The 24,686-nt window shown below is 42.6% G+C and overlaps 1 protein-coding gene across 1 annotated transcript in view; it reads right to left on the minus strand.

The window, feature by feature from the left end:
• The window catches only part of atxn1a (ataxin 1a), a 102,572-nt gene extending 89,431 nt beyond the window's left edge, over positions 1 to 13,141 (minus strand). Inside the window, exon 1 of the mRNA XM_030411873.1 lies at positions 12,853 to 13,141. The gene's annotated coding sequence lies outside the window, so the exon portion shown is untranslated. The remainder of the gene's footprint in view (positions 1 to 12,852) is intronic.
• Between the last annotated feature and the right edge of the window lie 11,545 nt (positions 13,142 to 24,686).

Consider the following 24,686-nt stretch of genomic DNA (forward strand, 5'->3'; position numbering starts at 1 on the left):
GCGATGGCAGTTTTGACAGGTGCATTTTGTCCAGGTTTGATGTCCTGAAACAACATGAATTTTAGATGATCTTACTCATTAATGACCCTCACCCCTGACCTACATTCACACACTCTTTCCCCTCACCACACGACAGCCCTCTTGCTTTGAGTAAGTGTAAATGGTGTCCAAGAAGTGCCTCCTAAAAGGGTTATGCTACCTCTGTACTCTCACCCGCCGCGCGCGCACACACACACACACACACACACACACCTCTACCCCCACCCTTTCAGCAGCAACCTACAGTGTCCTGTCAGGTTGCAAATGCACTCAGCTATCCATCTCAGGCAGCCACGCTAGAGGTAGTGTGGGGGCAAAATCGCTAGCAGAGCTAATGGCACGTTATGTAGGATTAAACCAAGCTGACTGGGCGCTCGCCTCAAAAACAAAAGCACTGGGCTGAAAGAGGAAGAGGGGGGCGAAAGCATCTCCTCACTCAAAAAGATTGTCTGTTGTTGGGTTTTTGAGGCTAATTGGCAGTGAGAGGCTTGATAGGAGGTTAGTGGTTAAAGCTACACATCTGACAAGCAGGCGTAGTAGGAGCCCATTCAGAATGTGCCTTGATGGAGGATGTCTTAAAGTGCTGTGGGAAATATTGTGCCAACATTTTCAGAACACATTACCAATCACACAGTGTAGCAAAGGCGGCGTGGAAACTCACAATTTTCTTTTTATCTGTGTCGCACTCCTGTGACATTTATGGGGCAAGCTATCAGAGGAACAAGGCGGAGAGCACAGAAGCAACAACTGACAATAAAAAGTCACTTTATTTGTATGGCCCTGAATCATTACTGTGGTCTTACAGCACTTCACTAACCACACGAGTAAATGGACAGTTCAAAAATACACAGATTGTTCCTTGTACTTGTAGCATTATCAATCAATCTATATTGTTTTAGTGTGAGTAGCCGAGACTAGCAGCTGTTCGAGGTGGTTAATGCGCCAATGTTACACATTTGAAGAACCCAGCTGCAGTATTCCAGAAACCATGACCCGGTCACTCAGGACAATCCACAGACATTACTGTGAGAAGTTATATGTAGGAACTGTTTTCTTTCTACCGAACTACACCCACAAAGCACATCACAGTGCAGAGGATGCATGCATCTACCCTCTGATCGCGAGGGATGTAAACGTTAGTGGGGATCAACCTTAGCTTAGCTGTAACGTTAGCTTGCATAGCTAGGTAGTCTCTTGTGCATGAGTAGATGCACGCTTCATTCTGCGTGGTGATACAGTTAGAGGGTGTAGCTCCGTAGAAAAACAAAATAGCTTTTATCTAAAATCTTATATCACAATATTGTCCCGCCCAAATGCTTGTTCATGCTGGGATGTTGAGGTTTTGTTCCTTTGCCCTGTTTATGGCAAAGATGAGTTGTAGCCTCATTCAAATCCCTTGGCTTGCCATTTTCTACCACTTTAACTCCAAAATGTTGTCGATTGGTGAGCAGGCATTCGTCTTAGAAACAGAGTCTTCCATTTCTGTATGTTGAAGCGCACTGTGCCTCCCAAATATCGATGCGCGTTGCCTCTGCTGAAGCTAGCCAATGCCTTAACATCTGTTTTCGACATTCGATATTGTGAAAAACATTGCATATCACACATATTCGATAATGTCTAATATTGACCCAAGCCTATTTCTGACATGTAAATGCTGGCACTAATGTCTCTGGATCATCTAAAGTAATGGGGTCCCGATACCTAGAAAGAAACACTACTGAAATCTATGTATTTGGCATTTTAAGCGCCACAGAGCCATCTAGTTCCATTATATCTAAGAGAAGTCAGTTATCTTTATGGCCAATACCTCCAAAACGCAGCAACTCACACCAAAGCAATCTAGAGGGATAAATGGCAATAAAGCGAAGAGAAAAAAAAAAAAGTCTCCTAACAAAGTGGAAACAACATCTGAGACCTTAGACCCTCCACTAAGGATAACATTTGAATTAAAACCTCATGATGAAGAAGAAGTCTTTAGATAATTTTAAAAAGGGACCTACCTACTTTAGTGGTTTGGATGAATAAGGGATCCACATCAAACGTAGCAGGGTTACTCCAGACCATCAATCACACTTACACATATTTTTATCACATACCAAATATAACGTGTTTTTGACATTGCTTGCAGCAACAGCTATTGCAGGCCTGTGCGTTTTCACAAATTAGACCTCCAGTTTCTCCTGAGGTGAGCTATACATATTAAAGACACCTATGTGTTCTATGACGATGATGAATCCAAAACCACCTGATACTCAAACTGTGGCTGGCTGAGCTCTGAAGTTTTAAAGTTCCCGTAAGAGCTATTAAGGTTATGGAATGTACAAATTATTTTTGGTCTGATGAGGATGCCTTGTGATTTCCCATTAGGTCAACTTTCTTCTCCTACCGCAGGTATTTTCCCTGGGCAAACCCCTGCAATGGATGTGTACAGTAGCACAGGCACAGCTGCACCAGGTTTCTGTGTTGTATGTCCATAAAAATATGTGCTACGAATGTCTTCATATTATGCAGGTAGGGTTTGAGATTGATGTGAAACGTGCAATTCTGCATGGAGTGTGGAGTGTATGTATGACTGTGTACTATTGTGGCTCATGCAATCCAGGTATGACACATTTTTCAGCCAAGTTACTGCTCCCACTGTGGCCGTTGATAGTAGATGACAGTGTCAGGAAAGCCAGACCACAGTGAAACCTCACATTAACCTCATGTATCTGTGTTGTAGCTTGTCGCCGGACTCTCACACACTTGTTGTTCTAATGGAAAAAACACTAATCTGATCATACCAGGGCTGTTGAAAATAATAAAATAAATTTTCATTCAAATGTGTATTTTTTTTTAATTTGTAGACAAAGGGCCTATGTCCACACATCGTTTTTCGTAGAGCCAATGGCATTTTTCAACTATTTCAAATGGGGAGCCAGCACAGAGAAAAAAGTGCTGCTCCCAATGTCTTCTTTCAGAGCACTTCTGGTTGAAAACGTTTCAAAAAGGCGTTTGTCGCGTCACCAGTTAAGTATTCAAAATCTGAATATAGGATTGATCAGATGGTAGAGCGTGCACCTGTCCTCGCTGAAGCTGCCCAGGGATCAAATCAAATCTTTATTTTATAATGCATGCTATATTAAAATCTGACCTGTGGCTCAAGGCTGCATTCCTCCACCACTCTCCCATCCCCACTTCATGTCACACTTCAAGTCATAATATTATGATAATGTCATAAATGTATCAGGAATGGCATTTGAATGGGATTACAGAGGAAGATTGTGTGTGATCTAGTGCTGTCAAACACATGCATACACACTAAAATACCGAACAATTTACAGCCATCTTATGCAACCAATGAAATGTGTGAAATAGCATACCACCTTTTGACCTTTTTTAAAGTGTAACAGCTGGAAGATATTGGATTTCTCTTTAAGTTATCAGTGCAGTAGTTCGCAAAAAACTACAAAAATGAATACCATTAACTATGTACAGACATATCTGTCTTGCACTGTGCCTTTGTCACTACACTCAGAGCAGGAGTAATGTCACCATCTTAGAAAGTGTCGGTGTAATTTATAGCACCAATTAAGTTGCCTCTCCTTAGCCGAGAATGTATGCGATACTGTTACTTTCAGGGGACGCTTTAGTGCTCATCAAGCAGTAGTAGCAGGCCACTTGAGAAACTTTGTAAAGATATAAAACTATCACAGATTCATGAAAGAAAAACTGAAAAGGGGACGCTCTCTAAAGAGGTGCTGATACTGTAATTGGTGATGGGCTCCAGGGTCTTGTGGGCAGTCAGGGAACATCTTGGCTCACTCGGTCTTATCTCTGTCATCAGTGTTTAAGCACACCTCCCTGACTGTCATAGCCAAATGTCCCTGTTCCAATGTCATGAGCTTACTACATAGCTAAAGGAAGGTCCAGAAATAATAGCCAGTCAGTCAGGCAGCCAGCGAGTCAGTCAGCCAGACGGGTATCCAGAAAGCTCGTCAGCCTGCAGCCAAGCATCCAGTCAAATGTCCGGCCAGATGAGGCTGATCCACGGCCATCCAAGCCTTCCAGCCATCCAGTAAAAAAGATGGACTGGCCAAGCCGCAACTACCAGTCACGCAGCCAGCCAGATAGACAGACGGACAGAAGAAATCCAGCAACTTGCTCTGTTCAAACCACACCACAGCTCCGTCGCAGAGGAAATAGTTTCAGCCTTACAGACACCGTTTTAAATACTGCCTGTGGTTTGGTTGCACAGGCTTGTCTCAACCTGTCCTCCAGTGCCCACCCATGTGTGCCCCTGAACATATGGTGACCTGAGTCCAATGTTTTTCATCCAGAGGGGGACGGTGACAACAACTGGCTGTGGACAGACTGGAATTCAGGACTTCGCTGCACATGCCACATCGCGAACCATCAATGAAATGAGATGTTTGGGTATGCATTGTACTTGACACCAGCAATCTCTAGGAGTAAACGGTAGTAACGGAAAGCAAGTCTGTGCCAAGAACAACACTGGTGAAGGGTGGGTTTTGGTATTCCAGGGATTGTTTCTATCACTGGCCATTTTCCTGTTATTGAATTCCTCTCTCTAAATGCATATCCTCCTGGCTCAGAGTTAAGTCATTGTTGATACCCACAAACACACACACGCCCACCTTGCAGATGAGGGTCTCGGGGCTTCACTCCCAACCAATGAGGTAGATGTACCACAAAAGGCAAGCACATGAGGTCATTTTTTAACTTAAATGTACATTTTCCTAATATATACTTAGTGCAACAGGCCTATGAATGATCCACATATTTTGATCTAGGGTTGGGTAATATAGACTGAGCTCTGACACACTGGTCTCAACCACCAACCATCTGAAATAGTGGACAGAACCACCTTCATGTCACCTGTAGGTTTCTAAAGAGCCAGACTTAAGCTCACAGATAGCTGATTTGTATTCACACATAAAGATTGGCCAGTTTCTAGGGATTTATCGGGATTGTCTCACTTTTGCAGCCAGCCTCAAGTAGCCATTCGAGAAACTGTAGTTCTTGGTTCTTCTGCATTAGCTTCCATTTTCAGACTTTAATGCTTCCATTTCGGCCCTAACATGCACAGTTGCCTTTGTTGGTATGCGGGAAGTCAGTGAGGCATCACATAAGTAATATAATTGTACTTTTGAAGGAACTAACTGCAAGAAAACAGACAGACAATGCTCTGAGTTTTTCTGAGGAAGAATATGGATGGCTTGGTGCAATTTGCACATTGTAGCCTGTCTGGCAGCATTCAAATGCAACCAACCAAATGTTTAGTTGCTGGGATACAATTTAATTTAAGCTATTTACAGTTCACCCCTAAATTTACTCAAAGTGAGAAATGTAGAAGTTTACCCTAATATTTACAAAGACAACACCCGTGAGTGTGATGCTTATGTTTGGGTGATACAAATAATTTCATTTGGGGTTCGATATATGTAGATGACCCCGATTCCAAGCATTCTTCTTTCATCTCTCTTCTTCATCACTATCTATCTGGCTTTGTCCCAGGTTGTCAGCTTATCCCTGTCCCAGGCCTGGAGCTCTGTGGGGAAGAGAAGCGTCTGCAGGAGCTGTCTGACTGCCAGTCAGTGTCAGCTCCCCACTGTAATCCTCTACTGCCTCAGATAAGGATAAGGCAGAGAAGACTGGGCCAGCAGGAAGAAGAGAAGAGAAGAGAAGAGAAGAGAAGAGAAGAGAAGAGAAGCCAGTTGCAAGAAGACATGGGCAACGAACTGTTTTTGAAGAAGGGAAACTAGTAGAAAAAAAAATATTTAGAGAAGGGAGTTGGAGAATAATCATTAAAGCAACAAAAAAGGCACAGTTGAAAGAGCTTAGAGACACTGCGCCATGATGCACTCTATAATACTATCAAGCGTAGAGAAATAACTCCAGCCACATTTGGACATCCTATAAAGAGTGAGCCGTTATCAGTCTCCCTCATTTAACTTGGCCCTCAAAAGGCCAAAGCTTAAAACCATTTCCACTCACCCCGGCTTTGCTTGGAGTATGATCAAATATGAATCAAGGCAGAGACATCAAAGGGGCAGCGTACTGAATCAACCATTGCATGATGACTTACATGAGGCATCATATTTCATGTACAGCTCAGGCACAGCAACTATCTTTTCGAGGGAGAGTTTACGAAACAGATCAGGTGATTTTAGCCAATTTTAGTTGCAGGGTCACAAATTGATGCACATTTGTAGCTTTTTTTTTTTTTTTACTTCAGGAGATACTACTACATTCAGACATTATACAGTTCGAGTTCAGTCCAGTTTAGCCTTTTTACAGCAACTCGCCTGGCATATAGACAACTGTATATCATGTCAGCAACACTGGCAGCCATTACACAGCCAAAGCCAACACACGGCCGAACTAAGTCCCAAAGCCAGCTTCCCTTTTTCACATGGTTATTGAGCCGTGCAGTGGCTTATCGACCCGACAGCGTAACACAAGTTTGTAGGATGGCTTCAGTCCTCTCTGCCTCTGTGTGTGTGTGTCTCTCTCTCTCTCTCTCTCATTCAAACACTGGGATTACCTCGGCCATTCAGAAGATTGGTATTGATTAGATTGCCGCCTCAAAATAAAAACGGTACGCACGGACACAGGGTCACAAAGACTGCAGAATTACACATGCACTTTGACACATAAAGCGTACTTTGACTTAGACACAGAGTACTTTAAAGGGCTCTTTAAAGTGCTCTGAATGTTAAAATGTATATTTTTGATTTAATTATACATCTAGAAATGACTAAAGGGGCTTCAAGCATTCGTATTGACCTCTTTATAACCACTGACATGTTTTCACTCTTTATAGCCTCCACGAATTGCAGATTTAAGTGCTTGCCGTGGCACCTCAATTGAATTGCTTTTTGCTGCTCATACAGACAGCAGTCTAAGAAACACAAGACCGCGCACTAAGCAATAAAGCCACACACGATCACAAACGGTGGAATGTTCTTTCACACAAAATACAAAAAACTCTCATTGATCCCCTTCTAAAAGCAGTATTCTGTGTGTGAGAGTGTGTCCTTTCTCTGGTGTGCAATGCACGTGCACTCGTGAATAGAGGAGGATGAAAGGAAAAGCTGAAAAGGTCTGAGCGCGCCGCATGGTTCAACCAGACAGCTCAATCTCTTGATCTGCCCCCACCCACACCCACCACCGCTCTTTATGTTTTCAAAAATCATTTTTCTCACACACTGCCGTTGGTTTTTTTTAATCCTGCTTCGGTCTCTTACTACCTTCGTTTTGTTTTCTTCTTCTCTGTAGCTTCTTCGTGTAAAAGGAGGTGACCGGGGAATAACCTGTGACAGCAGTGTGGAGTGAATGCAGCAACATTGCAGCTGACTTCATTTTTATGATCCCGTATCAAACAAAGCTTATACATGTGAAAGTCAACATAGCCGAGAGATATTAGGGAGAAAAGCATTGGAGGAAACAGGAGAGCAATTTCTTATCAATATGCTGAACATTGTTGAAAAAGACAGAAAAACCTTGGCTGCACATACGAGCTTATAGTTCCTTTTTAATGGGGTATTGTGTTAAATACACTTTTATTTGATGCAGCATGATTAACATATGTTTTTCTTATCTCCTGAAGCTTTTGCACACCTCAGTGCAGAGTAGGGTTTTCTCCTTTACCTGCAATCACGATGACATCACGATCTAGCAGAGGACAATGCATGCCAAAACAGCGGGATAAGGCAGGATATGGATTAATGCTGTTTCAGGTGGTGTTTACCCTTCATCTTACCTCCACCCGCAGCGTGTAATCTGCCAAAGTGATTCTGTAAGTTGAGAGAAAGGTACTTTTGTTCCAACTAATTTCTCCACAAATACACACAGACACCTGTTTCAGCCATTGGTCGGCCCATTTGCCCCACCCACCCATCAGTCACTCTGCCTGTATTAGCAGGTTGGAGCATAGAGCCATTTCTGTCATTTATTCATTCAGCCGTGAAACCTCCGCCCAATCATTACCTGGAAATCTCTCGCTGTCTCTTTCAAGCACATGCCCGCTAACACACAATTTTCCTCTTTTCCCCTTACATAAGTAGACAAAGACAAGAACTGTGGCATGTCTAGCAGATGTGTGTATTCATGTGTGTTTGAGCGAGTGGGTCTGTGTGCGCATATGGCTCTGACAAATGAGCCAAGCTCAGTTAAATGGCTTGTGATTAGGACACATTGGCTTCTAATTGCCTCTCATTACCATTTGAAAGTGAGTGGCGGCTGGAATCAAAGGCTATGGTGGCAGTGGTAAGCGTGTGTGTGTGCGTGTGTGTGTGCGTGTGTGTGTTAGTGCGAGTGTGAGTGTGAGTGGTACGTGGGTGGAACAGCACCCCTGATTCACAGCGGCATCTGCATAATAGAGCACTACAGTTTGGTGTTTCCCTACCACAAAGCCTCCACACTCACCATCAAAACTCAGACAAAGCCACAGCTTTTACAAACATGGAGAATAATAAATCTGGTACTCTGCTGGACACAATCAAATCCCTCTCTGCTCCAATCTGAAACTACTTGACTTCCAACTGTTGACCAACTACAACTACTACCTCTACTGTTTAACAGCTAAAATATATTTTAGCATTTCCACATGTCAGTTTTGGACCACCTCAGCACCTGGTTGGTCTTTATCCCCCTACCTAAATCTCTACGAGGGGTGTCATGACCTACGAGGGGTGTCAATCCAAGATTGGATTTGGCTTTTTGATTTAAGGTCAAGATCTGATTCCATTTTCAATTTGAACATTTCAAATTCGGCAATTCATTGAGATTGCATCTGGATTTGTTAAGATCAACAGATGGTTTCATGCCCAGAGAAACTGTCAGTTACATTTTCAAAAATGGATGTAAAAAAAGATAGGTATCATACAAAAACAGCTTGAGTTGATCCTGGTGGCTCTCTGCAGGTTCAGGTTAGAAGTTCAAATATTCTTCACAATAAGTGACAGGAAAACACCACCCGTCAGGGATTCAACGATAAATAACACAAGACAGAACATGAGTTTGTTGCAAAGTTTGGTTTCTCAAATCTGTCTAGAGTAAACCCTCTTCCAAAACAAATCAATAAAGGATCTCTGAGAAAGAAAACAAACCCAGTATCTGCAACGCTGTCAGAGTTACCTCATGTATCAGTCAGCTGATTTTCTTAAAAGCATGCAGGATAAGCATCTGGAGTGTGCAAGCAGGCGCGGGTGGAGAGAAAAAAATACTGGCAGAATCACTGATCCTGCTTTTGATTTCGATAGTCAAAACTGAATGCTCATTTCAATCAATTTTCATGTAGAAGCTTGTTAGCCTCACTCTCCACCCTTTGTATTATCATCTCTCTGGTCATTATGCACCGCCCTTAACACACAAGTCTTGGTCGTTAAACCCCGTCCTTGACAGACCTGGCGCTGGAACAACTGAGTTTAACTTTTGTTCCATGTTTTCACTAAATTCTGCAAAAAAAAAATTACAACACCAGAAGTGCTCTATTAAATGCACAGTGCAGCTGACCCACACACTTTCTCCACTCTTCTTGTCAACAGATGCTGTACATCTTTGGTTGTTCTCTTGAGTACAACAGTTTGTCTGTATTTAGACCATGACCTCAGAGACCTCCTCATGGTATTCCACAGGGGCTAATACTGGGCCACCTTCGCTTTAACACCTTCTCCTCGAGTTATCCCCTGTTACAGAGCTGACGCTAAGTGATTCGTTTCCATTTCACCCCCGATAACTATCTCTCTTCGTCTCCGGCCTGCCGACTCTACAACACAGAGAACTGGACGAGCCAAATTCTCAAATCCAATTCCTTAAAGTAATTTAAGCACAATTATTACATTTTCAATGAAATTCACAAAATGTCATGAAGCTTGTTATCAACTTGAAATATATATAGAAATATATATAGTTTTTAACAGTGATAAAGTAGAATTCAACGCCACAGACAAGCAAATGTATATGATATGATAACAGTAACAAAACTGAAGTTCTTTTAATATACTCATATATAACTTGTATAACTTAACAATATCTCAGTTGCTCACAGTTCTCTTTCTGCTTGCCTCTCCCAGGTGATCATAAAAATACTCAACAACTGTCACCTTCCAGACTTTACAACAGAGGTATAAAGACTATAGACCCTAAACCACTACCTATTATTGTTGATGGCACTATAGTATTTAATACTACACTACAAATTCTACACTACGGTTAATAGAGTATGTAGATACTGAAAAGCAAAGGCAGAAGCAAGTATTTTTTCTGGATTTTTTGGTGTATTTCTGCATTTATGAACGTAGCCATGGCCATTCATTAGCTTCCAGACTATTTGTGTTGTCACAAATCATGCTCGTAGGCCCAACTCTTTAAAATTCCATTTTCAATGAGCACAGAGAAACTTTCCACATTCAGCGATGCGTATCAGCCTTCTCGTGTCTAACTCTGCACTTTCATCATTCTACACAATGAACTCGAACAGTCAGCTGTAAGAACAAGAAGAGAAACATGTTTCTGAGTAGAGGGAAGACTTTAAAAGGTCCCCTCAGCCTGATCAGTGAAAGATCATTCATCGCCATGTTCTAAATGAAATCATTCATAAAAATACTTTTACATATATTTTCAACTTGTACAAAAAATACACACTCACTATATCCGTTTCACTATTCAGGAGGCTGTGCAATGTCTGTGTGGGCATTTCAGCAAGATCTATGAGCCCCACACATGAGATCATTTCTCATTTAGTAACTATGAGACAGCATCTGTCTGCAATCGGTGAGAGCCAATTACTGGATATTTTATAAATGTTGAGCAGAATTATCCAAAAAATGTTCTATCTGTGTGCTTGCTAGGTCTCAAATACTGTACATAAATGTTTACTTAAATCCCGCTAGGTAAACCAATATGACCGATCAATGGAGAGGCTGCGGGGTGGCATAAGTGTTTGAATGTAATATTTTCAAAAGAAATTACACGTTTTTGAGGCACAATGTGCTCACAAGCACTCCCTGAAAAACGTAATTATGCTCCATAAAAATGTCGCAAAGTCCGTATCAACTTTATGAGTGTTAACCAGCAAACTTTTCAGTGCATCAGATACACAAATATCAATCAGATTTTTTCATTTTAACAGTCAACTCATCAACTCAACTCAATTGATCATTGAGCTAATAATCTTAATATATTCAGATGTATTGCAGCTGGGCTTGTAATAGGATTGCGTAATAAGGATACAAAAGATGTAACTGTAAAAATATGTAATTGGATTACAGATAGTAAAAAAAACAATGGGATTACTAACAGGATTGCATTTTAAAAAAAAAATAAAGAATGACATACTAGTCTGTAACCATGCACGTGCGCACACATGACAGCACGAATACACTCAGTGTTACGATTAAATAATAATCATGTAAGTCATCTTTATTTGCATGTATTTGATATCGAGGTGATTCAAAAGCGACTGAAAGCAATCAAGTTGCATTACTCTATCATTGTGTTGCTTGGATTACATTACTGACTGCATCCTCTCAATCTCGATCACTACAACATGCCGTCATAAACACAGTATCTGCAGCTTTTCATTAAGTGTTTGTACAGTTGCAGCTCTCTTAAGGACGACTAGTTCACTCATTGCTTCAGGGAAGGAAACAAAAAACACATAATCAACAAGTAAATCCGACTTCTTCTGTTGAAATTGAAAATAATTACACAACAAGGAAGGGGGGGGGGGGGCACTTCGATGCAGCTGGGGTGTGTGTGTGTGTGTGTGTGTGTGTATGGGGGGTGTCATCTTTATCACACAGCCTACATCTGTCCGTCCGCTCGGTCCTCATTTCTGGATGCCATATTAAATTCATAATGTGAGTGGAAGCATAGGCTACCGCTCGGGACGCAGAGACTACCCTGAGTGCAACTCCGAGGTGTAAACAGTGTAAAAATAGCCCGCTATCACAGGCTTCCCTACAGTCCCGTTATATAATGGTCCAAGCTAGGATGAATGACATCACGGGTAGTCCAGCAATCACAAACCCTATGTCCTTTACAACCAGCTGGCGATGTACAAGCACTGTGGAGTAACATGTTACATGGCGCTACACCTTTTAATACAAATACGACCACAACGTGCAACAAAAAAATAAAATAAAAAATACATTCACAACTACGCTTCTGGACACATTATGTTGTCTGTGCTTTAGTTTGTTTCTACGTCTCTTTTCGTGTGGAGAAAACACTTCCGCGATGGTGAAACGTAGATGTAAAAAAAAAAATTGTAATGACAGTCCTGCTCGGAGAGAAAAGAGTTGAAAAGAAGACACATGCGGCTCTAAGCGACGTTACGAGACGTGTTAGAAGCTGACAAACAGTCTGCATTAAAAAAAAAAAAAGACCGAAATGTTGGAGCCGAGGTCGAGTGGCGCAGTTAGTGGAAGTGCAGCGCCTGCCCGACGCCGGCTCGCCCCGGCGAACGCGCTCCTCGCCTCGGTCACAATCCGAGCCGAGCCTCCGCTGCCTCTCGCCCCCCGTCACTTATATACACTACTTCGCGCGGACGCCCCGAAATGACAAGTGTACACGCGAAAAAGCCCGCTCGACCCCGGGCTGTTTGCTCACTTAGAAATAGGTCAGAGGGCGAAATAAACATTTCCCAAGGCTTTGAAGTAAACCGGAGCGTCAGCGCCACCCTGCCCAGTTCTTCCAGCCATTTTTTCTCTCTCCGCGGCTCCAGAAGAAGAGAAAAGTGGCACGGCGGAGGCGATGACAGGTCGCCGAAACGAGCACTGAAGGAGCAGTTTTTGTGGGACTTACTGTCGGTGTGTAGCGGGCTGCTGAGTTTGTGTCTCTTCGTTGTTGCCAGGGCTCCCCTCTGCCCTGCTCCGGCGCTGACGGTGGAAAGCGTCTCCCCTCCTAATGATGTTTGCAGCGCACAGCTAATAGCTCTCTGCCCCCACCTCCAGAGGGAGAGGGAGAGAGACACAGACACGCACTGGGAGAGAGAGGGGGAGAGAGGGAGAGAAGTTCAAAAATGGAGCAGTTTGTGAGCTACTCATGCAAAAATATGAGGGAGCAGAACACAAACACACACACACACGGACTGAAATACAAGGGAAGTTCACTGACAGTACTGGGGCGTGTGGATGCGCAGCAGACATATGTCAGAACCAGATCAAGTGTGTGTGGATAGAGCCCAATTCCAGTGGTGTGTGTGCGTGTGTGTGTGTGTGACAGAGACATTTTTTCTGTAAAAGCCAAATATAATGTACAGCTTCCCTTACCCAGCTTCACTTAAAAGCAAGTTGCAATAATATTAGAATTTTCCTCAGGTGTTCTTGGACATGAGATCAAGTAGTGCTTAAGTCTGCTTTTTCCACTTCTATTTTAGAGATCTTTATTGCATTTTTTTAATCCTCCACATATGACAGATTAAGTTTAAAGATAAAAAAAATGATCAACAGAATTTTTTTCCCCACATGCTGTCAAAGACGGATGCTGCTGAGTTGCGTTTCGTTGCCGGAGTTACAAGACTCCCTCATTGCTCCAAGAGCAGCAAGTCTGCTGTGACTCGAGTCGCCTTAGGGCCGCTAGCTGCATGGCTAACTGAGCTAACTAGCAAATGGCAGCTGGTAACTATGGCCATAGATGTCTACAGAAAAAGAGTGTAGTTAGAAACAGTTAACAGTTCCTCCAATGTTATGCTACTCCCTATTTGTTTGTAGTGACCTCCAACAGGTGGTCAATTCTTACATATTGCTCCTTTAATAATAAAGACTTTGTACACTTCTTGCACATGGTATTTGCAACCCTAGTCATAGTGTGTAGTAAACAAAACATAAATATACTTGCACAGCCATTGCATGGTGTTAGATATATTATAATGTAATCTAGTATGTAAATGTGTAATTACTTGGAAAAGGAATAAGTGGGATATATTTGTGAGATAAATAGTGCAAAGTAGCTCTAATGTTGAAATGGTGGGTTATGACAGAGACAGTTTGATCCATTTATATGATCTGATCCACTGTGATTCTTTCAAGCACCCAGCAGTATATAAAGTACTGTAGGGGCGGCTGTGGCTCAGGAGGTGGAGCAGGTCGTCCACTAATTGGAAGGTCAGCGGTTCAATCCCAACATCCCCCGGCGAGGGTTTCCTCAGGTAAGTAACCCTTTGGCAAGATGCTGCTCCAAATGGCTGTTCCATTGGTGTGAGTGAATGGCTGAGCATAGAAATAATGGTGGGTGCGATTTGGATAAGCTGCCATCTGCAAGCGGCGTAGGAATACGTGTATAAATGGGTGAGTGCGACAAGTGTTGAAAAGTAATTTGAGTAGTCAGCAGACTACAAGTACAATTACTATTTAAAAGTCGTAAAGACAGCCTTTATCATCTTTACCAGCTACAGCAATAAAATGCTACATCTTGAACTGTCTGTGTGATTATAACGATTCTCCCTTATTATTATTTGTCAATATCGTGCCTTTGCAGTTTATAATAATCTTAACTATGCTTATGAATGTGTTAGTCAGTCTTGCTCAATTGAGTACTTTTGCTTATATATTAGTTCTGAATACTAGATTTATCACTGCATATGATATCAATCAGAAATCAAGCAAAAAAAACCCAAAACAAAACTCTAAGAACATACATATTATGATCATGTTTGTAATACATCTACTATACACAATATTAGGCATAAAAAATTAATATCATATGCCCATAGAACATCTACCATAAATTTTATCTGGGCTCTATTCTGTCACAATTACAAAGTGCTTGTTGATCGTGAAAAACAAAGCTGTCTCTGTGACATGAACAAAACGGATACAGTCCGCATCTCAGACGTATTTGATAATGTAATTTCTGAAACACTGCTGGCTTTTGTTTATTTCACGAGTTCAGTCCTATGTTTGATATCACATGGTGGGGTCACTGTACCGTCTTTACATTTAATTCCAATGTTGAACCTCAAACCTTTTCTTTTCTCAGAGAGCCGCTGTCAGCAGGCCAGAAGGTTATGGCGGGCGTTCAACGTGGAGAGCTCGAGATCTCAGAGAGAATCGGCTTCGGCTAACGGCGGTGACTAGATAGTCAGCTGACAGTGACAAGGTGGAAAATCTTTTCACACACATAGAGAGACAGTCACACAACCGGAAAGATACGCACACACACACACACACACACACACACATCGTGCAGCAGTACTAGAAAACATGTTAATTACGTTTATTTACTCATGACATGATTCAGTTATGGCTAATTCACTTTAAGCTGCTAAATTCAAGTGGCTCCTGGACAGATTTCCCCTTTTAAGAAGAAAAAAACCTGGGAGGTTAAATCGTATTACAAACAATGATGAGAATTCAAAACCAACAATCATTCAGAGTGGCGCGCAGAGAATAACCTGCTGCTCAACTTCAGTAAACACCAAGGAGCTGATTGTTGATTTTAGTGCCAAGTTCTTGTCATCACTTACAAGCGAGCATGTCCCTGGACAGTAAGGCTCAGCAGGGGGTGATTAAAACTGCCCAGAACATCATTGGTACCCATCTACAAAGCATCAGCAATATCTGTGAAGTGAGTTGTCTACCACAGTCTGTTCACCCTGCTGCCATCTGCCAAAACATATAGACATGTCTGCTGCTGTACCTCCAGACTACAGAGCAGCTTCCTCAGGCTGTAAGACTCCTGACTCCTCGCTGCTCCACCATGATAATAGTTTTTTTCATGGGTAGCATAAAGTGACTCCTGCTTTGAATGTGTATCTGCATGAACCAAAAATCAGAGAGAGTCACCTGAGATACTGTTGCTGAAAAAGTATTCGAATCAACTGTTAAGTCTTAAAAATGTGTGTTAACCCAGGTAACCCCTCTGCACTATTTTCACTGTATCTATCATCTCGACCTCTCTGACCTGTCCCAGATTTCCAAAATGGCAGCTCGCGCCTTCGCCGCTCCGTCACAGGAGGGTGCAACCCGACACTGACCACGGGCTGTAGGGTGCACGAGGCCGCAGAGTGACACATGATCTGGGATGTATCCCACTCCCTGCCAGTCACTCAATAAGTGGCCTATTGTCCGCCACTCTATTGTGCCCTTGTCACATGTATACCAAACAAAGAGACAGAGAGGTAGACTGCCCTGTGTGCCAGGAGGCTAGCATTACATTCATGGCCTGGATGCATAGAAATGAAGAGACAGCGTCTAATGGTGAATGGACTTTGATATATGAATGGAATGAGGAGTTTCAGTTTCAACAACCATTAATTACGCAGACCGTATGTGTACTGTGCATCCCATAGAGTCACTTTTAATTCAAACGTTATGATTCAGCAACAGGGTTGCAAAGTTCAAGAGGAAGTGCATGCTTACTTTCATTTGCATACTCACAAGCATGTACTTGTACCACGCGTTACTCTCTCCCTCTTTTGTCTCTGCGTGTACTTACAGGTACACACCTACTCACGCCTACAGCGAGTTGATGAATGGCTGCACTCGCGGAAAAAAGCTCCAGGTGAGACTTTTCAGCTGCTGCAAAGTACACAAACATACAGGGAGTTACAGTCTTTCAGGGCCTTGGTCTTTCACCATACAGAGTGCAGTGAGAATTTAGTCGCGTATGGGTGTGCATGTGTGCAGCACGGGTCGTGGCGTGCTTGAGGAATAATAAAGAACTACTCCCAAAGGAGGAGCAGATTCTTCGAGGGTTGGGTTACTCCCTGGAGATGTACCTGTGTTCTTTGTAAGAGGTGTGAACCGCGCACACTCAGAGACAATAAAGTGTACCAGGTGTGGCCTGCTTGGAAAGAGCCTTGACAAATGGAGGCTGGCTGTTTAAACCTGCATACCTGTGCGGCTATTTTGTGAGATTAAATGACTCACGTCTTAAATGCCAATTCAATTATTTATTACATTTTTTCGCCACAGCGATTAAAAAAGCTCCCTTTTTCGGGAAAGGACGGCAATTTAATAACAGGAATAAAACAAGATATATCCCCATGCAGCCTTTTTATGAAATATGTCCCTGTTGAAAAAAAAATGCTCATCCAATTACTAGTTGGTTTTTAACACTTTTCTGACTTGAAAATCGAGGACATTCGACAAAGAAAGATACGCCCACTTGACTGAAAAGCATACACAAACACAGGATTTAACTCTTCACCTGGGATATGAATAAATAACACACTGAACTTAAAACACACACGAAGGGCAGATGAATAATTAACCATCAACAGCCTTTCAAAGCAGCTCTTAAGGGATTTTGAAAGATTTTAATGGCCATGGACATCTCTCTTTGTGTATCGGAAAGAGTGTGTGTCTGAAGTGCCTGCCACTTAACATAATACACTGACTCAGCTGTTGAGCACCCCGGCTCTTCAGGCAATTGTACGTGAATCTTCTCCTTTACGTGTTCAGCTGGTGGGAAAATATAAGCAGGCCACTGCATCCACATGTCAGCCCTTCAAAAAATCCAATAAAGACCTTCGCAGTGCAAGTTGAATGCTCATCCTGAATGCTTTGAAAGCAGCTGTCACTTCAGATTTCAAGGCTTCAGTGTCTTGCTCAAGTTCTCTCTCTTGTGCACAGGACCCGGTGTGTGTTTACAGCTGCTCATTGCTCCCCCTTTTGCTCAAATGAGGAAGTGTTTACAGGTTATCAGCCAGGTGGGCCTGCTAGACAGCATCGTAATAAACACATAAGCAAGGAGAATACATGTTTATTATCTTATTTTATACCCACTTAGAAAAAACATAACCAGCCACTTCTATACTTTAAAATAGACAAGATGTTCACCTTTGAAATTACATTATTTTCTATACAGTGGATTATCACAGTGGTTGCCAACCTTTGTTGTCAGATGTACTTGTACATCCCTTAATCATCAAAACTGTATAAAGTATGCACGAAAGACAAAAGCTCATATACTTAGCGAAGCACCCTACAGAGGTTATGGAGCCATATTTTAGGAAATGTTATTTACTTAACAATAATGTTAGGGGTTAGCTAATTTTATGTTAACTGAATGCTACCAAATGTTGGCTTATCATGTATAATTAATGTACCATAAACTAAATCTAGCGAATAGAAACACATAACGTGAGCCCAATATGCTGATGATGACGTTATGTTCCCATTAACCATTTACTAATTGCTATAAGATAGCAAGCGTAGCCTCCCTAAAACATTTACACATCATTAGCCTCCCCTACTAGCTGGCTGTTTTTAATCTATCAATCTATCCATGTATTTTAGCTATAGGCCACAAAAAAATGTGGTTGTTTAATGATAGAGTCAAGGTTAGCCAAGTTTTTACTAACTGAATAATACTAAAATGTTGACTAATCATGCCTATTTAATCTAGCACTATCTAGCAAAATGAAACACATAACATTAGCCCAATGTGCTTTTTGATGATGTAATAGCCACATTAACCATTTAGCTACCCATGGCTATAAGATAGCTACCTAGCCTATCTCTCCTAACCAATTACCCATCATTAGCCTCATAGCTAGCGATCCTTTTAAACTATTTATCCATTGCTATTAGCTAGCTTTTTCTTTTTCACATTTGCACATTACTTAAGCAACATTTCAAACAATGTATCCATACAATTGAGATATCCATGAATCCATTAGCTTTAACAAATGGTTTTAACATCTGCTGACTTAGCCCACTAGTTTTTACACACACTTTGAACACACGGTGTTTAAAAAAAAAAATCCAAATCATGATATATTTTTGAGAAGACAATATCCATAAGCAACTGCAAACACTTCATCACTTAATCATACTATCCATACTGTACAGTAGCCACTATTTTACCCACCAACTAACATAAATATTTCTGTATGCACTGCAATCTATTTGTGTTTGTATGTGTGATCTAGTCCAAAATTGAAGAAGAAACCAATAAATTGGAAGTGCACCCAATTGCTTCCAATTCCTTCCCCCCATTTTTCCTACTGCATATTGCTGTAGCAATATTGAAGCGCCTCATCCACATGTGACGTCTTCATTGAATTCTAAGCACAAAAAAAACCCTCAAATCCGGCCTCTGCAGCACTATAATCGCTGTGTAACAATCGCGAGCTCTCTTATAAACCATCACTTTCACACCACCTCTCTAACAACCAAATTACAAAGGCTTAAAGTTGCCCTTGTGTAATCCTACAGTGAATGCCTGCTATCGGCTAACCTGTTCTCACACACCTTCCCCATTCCGCGACAAGGGAGAACGAGGCGAGGAGGATTAGGATGCAAAGAGAGTTCCCTAATCTGTGTATTAACAGCAGCCAATTGAATCAGGCTGTCTTGGGCAGGCAGATTTTGGGAGGTAATCTGGAGTGCATTAATGTGATGTGTTAAAAAAAAAAGTCCAGACTCTAATTGGACGGAAGAAATACAAACTCAGATTTCTCAGTCGAAGATGTGCACGATACATACTCAGACATAAAGAAACTTGTCACCCTCACGCTCGCTGTCTCTTACACATGTCCTTGCACATGTAGGTACAAAGAGAAATCGGCAGGTCTTTATGTTACACTGTTGCTTTTGATGGAACATAAAGAAGAGTGGAAAGGGAGGAAAAGTGTGTGTGTGTGTGTGCGCGTCTGTGAGTGTGTCTTACAGACGAGTTCCCTCTGTACGAAAAAATAATTGGCTCTTAGCTCCGGACCAAGAACTTATTATTAGGCTGCTGCCTTTAGATGAGGCTGTGATATTACTCTAAGACAGAATGTTTTTTCCACCCATTACTCTGTTGCTTTACCTTTTGCACTCCCTGTTTAAACTGCAAGTCATTCTGGCGCTAATGTTTAATTCCACTTTCACCCTCCTTGTAAGTCTCTCCGCGCTGGTGTCAGCTCCACTTTGAATGTGACGTCTCTGTTCCGCCCTCCGTCCCCGGAAAAAATAAAAACACCAGCCCTCTCATGTATCATAAATGAGGATGGTTCCTCAGCCATCTTTTCTGGCTTAATAAGGGGTGAAACTCTCCTCCTACTAACCTGTGACTTTAATTATTGACCAGGCGAGGGAGGCTTTTGTATTCACACAAACATCCCGGTGTACGCGCACACATGCACACACAAACAGCGGTGAGTGATATCGGGACAGCTTTTTACAGTAAGCAGTCACCAGCGCGGGGGTCAGCGAGGAGTCAGCTGGATAATAGATGAGCTGGGAAGAGGCAGCTGACAAATCTATAGCACTCGCCTTACACCCTGCTTGTCTGCCCGGGTGCCTGATTTTTCTTTTCCGTGTGTGACAGTGTGTGACTCTGTTAGAGGAGCAGAGAGACGAGCTGCCAGTCTGAGGAGACACATTTTAGCAACACCAAGCGAGAGGGGGAATGAGAGAGACAGAGGTAAAGGAGGGGATGAAGGGAAAGTAGAGCAGAGCGCCCCGTTGGTCTATTGTGGATACGGTGTGAGCGTTCATTGCAAAAAAAACCAAACAAACTTCATTTTAGATGAGATTATGTTCACCAGGGTTTGTTCTGTTTGATTCAAACATGGCGACCGTGCTGAAGAGATAGTATTCATCATTCTGGAAACAATTCATTGACTCATTGATTAGGGCTCTTAGGGCTCAATTTTGATTTTCATAGGGTGACAAAACTGCTCGAGGCACAAATCTTACTTGGTTAGGACTGGGAAAAGGTCGTGTTTTGGCCTGTCTGGTTTCTGTTGCCACAAACATGGCTGCCAATTGCCCCAACATCTCGTCGAAAACATCCAGTAGGTTTGCACCATCTCGAACAGGGTCGTTAGCCGTCTTGCCCAGCTGGTACGCCACCAACATCCCCTCCGCCCTCTGACATGAACGTCAGGTCACATAGGTCACATATTGTGAACGTCAAATGACAGGTATTAACAGGAGGTATGTCCCGTAGAAATATGAGCGTTTCCCTGCTTCTCAAAATGTTCCATTAATCATCTTTCAAACGGGAAAAGCTCAAATTTGCTGGGTCCATCCTCTCAAATGCATCTAAAATCTTCTGATTTGATATTTTAGAGAGTCAGTCTAATTCAAAAACAGATCATCAGCAGACCCTCAGTCGAAACCCCCCTTATTATTGCAAATGTTCTTAGAGGACAAGTGGAGCAGGAGGACAGCAGACTGGTGCAAACGCCCTGTCTTACCACACGCATTGATTACAATGCGTCGTAGTCGTGGATCGATACTGCTTCTGCGGCTTCACCCTCTGTCCGCCATCATTAGCGCCTTCCGCTGTGACCCACCTCCGTGTCCCCAGTGCCACCTCTACCTGTCGTTGCCTCTCTCCTCCCAGGTCTCCCCTCCACATTCGCCGAGGTCAATTCTGCCTCTTCACAGCTCTCACTGAGATATCTGTCGGTTGGCTGGCCTTTTTCCTCGAGTGGTACTTGAGGAACAGCCTTAAGCGTGTTTGAGGGGGATGAATTTAAAGATCAAAACTCTAGCTAAGCTTAGTTTATTTAACATTATGAGAGGAATATTGTAGAAGCAAGCACTTTTATGACTTTGAAGGGGGGGGAAGCAAAGGGCATATAAGGAATCCGATTCATTCCAGGACCTTGCATTACTATTGTGTCAATGTGAAGAAATTAAAGATACCGTGACAAGGCGACATCGTATACGATTATGGTGCACTACTCAGTTTCAGCGTCTGTGATGTAAACTTGTTAAAAGAAACAAGCCACTGTATCTGTTATGTAATCTCCCTCAGCCTTTCATTCCGCCATGAAAGCTATCCGACTGCTGCTCTCTTCTTCAAGCGCAATTGGACATAAACATCCGCCCCGGCCAAATCGTCTAGACGCTCGATTTCAAAGGCCTTTTAAAAACTCCAATCAATAAACCCCTCTGTCTCATCAACACGCCGCTTCCCCAGACGGCAGGCCACGAGAGGGCCCGATAACATTGTGCTTGTACAAACTCAGCAACATCGTCAATTAATCTTTATCATCCCCCCCTGCATGTGCAGTCGCTGTCATAAGCGGAGGAGAGCCCTTGCAGTGAGGGAGAGTCCAGGTACGAGGCGGCTGTGTGTTTATGCGGTGAACACTGATGTTTTGTGCTACCTGCGCCTCGGGGGGGAGCGTGGACTTACTGTGTTGTGGCAGATGTAGGAAAATGTTTCCAATCGTTTCTGTTGTGATAATCATCTCCCAAGTTTGTCAATGTACACATTTTACTGATTCGCTGTGGAGGTGCTCTCCTGGATGCCGCTATGGTAGATGTGCCACAATAAAGTGCCCTTGCAGATGCCTGTTTTGCATGCTGGTGTCCCTCCGCATATAGCTGGTGCCCTTTAAATGTTGTTCACTCCTCGCCTTCAAACATTCTGAGAGCGCCACTGATTCTAGCCGCGTTTGTGGCAACCAAAGGAGGTATTTTAGCCGATGTTTTCCTAACCCTAACCAAGAGGTTTGTGTGCCTAAACCTAACCAAACTTTAAAACTGAACCGAAAGAAATGCCAAGTTTTAACTGTGAATCTGTGGATTTGCAGATAAAGTACTTTCTGGTGATTGGAGTTATAATTACGCTGTAAAACAAGCACAGAAGCCTCTAACTGCCGTACGGGGAATATTTACATACGGGACATCTTTGCGTCAAGCACCGCTGTAAGATCAAATCTGCAGGAATTGGAACCCAAAGCTACTCCATTGTAACTATTATCCAGAGGGCTCGTCTTCACAGAGAAGCAAAAACCATTACCTCCTCAACAATAATGGCAAAAAAATTTCTCCACATTTAACGTCACAGGGCTTGCTTGCTTGATCGTCAACGTACCATAGCCCTGGATGAATGAATAAATGAGCTATAAAAGGATTTCTTCATACAGGGGTACGGAGTTAATTAATACACAAAGATGATATTTGTAGGAGAATATTTATACAGGAAAATATTTCAAAGAGATATAAGAAAAGAAAGAAGCTGCTTCAGAAAAAAAAATCCAAGAGGGTTGGCTATTTTGGCAGTGTGTTTTTCTGTCTGCTCTCTTCTTCTATTCAAACAACCTTTAATCTTATTTATAGATCACTTCCACTTTAATTGCTCGGTTCCCAGTTTTTCAATTATGCAGACTCTTTTAAGTACACTAGCTGCAGTTGTATAACGCATCTCGGGCCTGACCATGGATCATTAGCGGGATTCAGTTAGCGGTTACAGGCTTTTATTTGATATGGGGCTGAAAGTACAACAAAACAGGCCACACTTTGTCCTGCAAATGCCCCCAAAACTTTTTACAGAAACTAACAGTCGCTGGCTTGCCCAACAGCATGCGTACTTGAGTCAAATCCTCCTCTGTGTGTGTATAAGTGTGTGTGTGTGTGTGTGTGTGTGTGTGTGTTTGAGTGTGCTGAGGCATGCTGGATGACTCATTTACAGTGGAAAAGGAAGGGTTTTCCAAATACTATAAATACCTTCGGCAGTGTGCTCATGCGTGTTGCGTGCTAACACGGCTAGATTATCACACGTAACGACAAAAATTCACCACACACCAATTCAATTATGAAATGATCTCCTCAAGTTATGGATTGTGAGGTATTCTCTCATGGTGTAGAAGATGTGGACCGAAATAAATTGCGTGAAGCCAAAAGTCTGGCTGACAGAACACTGATCTTTATTAGTTTAAAGGGTATTACTGCAACATGGAGGGAAGGATAGACTCCTGTGCAAAGGGCAAACAGAAAATGGCAACACATAATGCAGCTGTAGTGAGAATATAAGCTCGGAACGAAAGAGGTGTGTGGTGGGAACGGGCCTTGCGAGGAGGTGAGGGTGATCAAACCAGCTAGAAATGATGAAGAGCAGAGTTAATTCAGATGGAAGTGTTCCGACACACGCTGCCTTCCAATAGCGAAGCGACTCTTCCATCAAGGACAACCCCTTGAAAACCTGCACACACGTTTCATTTGTCACCGTCAATGTTCCCAGCTCTATGGCTTTTACTGACGGCTGATATGCTAGTGTTACTTTGCCAGTTTGCCGTTGGATGTCCCCTCATGTTCACTATATGCCGCTTTAAAAAAGGGATCCGGATCAATCACGCGACCTGTTAACTAGATTGAGCAAGAAACTGAATAATACAATAATTCTCCTGTGTGTTCAGTTGTGTATATGTGCATGTGTCATGTCTGTGTGTGTGTGTGTCTGTGCCTGTGTGCTCCCCTTCTGGTCTATTAATAGCAGACCTCCAGTAGCTGACCCTGCTATAACACATGTTGTCAGTCAGCAGGCCAGATTATGACCCATCAGTCTGTTACGCTGCCATCTGGGGCAGGATTTCTCAGACTCACACATGCAGACATGAGAACACAACATGCGTGACTGTGCATTACTATTGAAGCACGACAGATTGCAGAGAAGGAGGCTCTCTGTGTTTTTAAACACATGTATGTGTGTGTTTATATTCTCTGTCTGAAATGCTCTGTTTTAGCTACCGTCTCTTTAAGGCCCCTCCTCCTGAGTGCCCAGTCTGCTCTGATTGGTCAGCTTGTACAGGCCTGAGCCCAGCACTGCTTACCATGACTCCAGTCGGCTCCGTCATGTTTTTAATTTCCAGTTGGCATCACTTCTACCACGAATACAGGCATAAATCACACGACTGTGCGACGTGGTGACATAGTGTGATGTCATGAAGTCACGGAATTAAAGGTGGG

This window comes from Sparus aurata, chromosome 3 (assembly GCF_900880675.1).
Source record: "Sparus aurata chromosome 3, fSpaAur1.1, whole genome shotgun sequence".
Taxonomy (NCBI): Eukaryota; Metazoa; Chordata; class Actinopteri; order Spariformes; family Sparidae; genus Sparus; species Sparus aurata.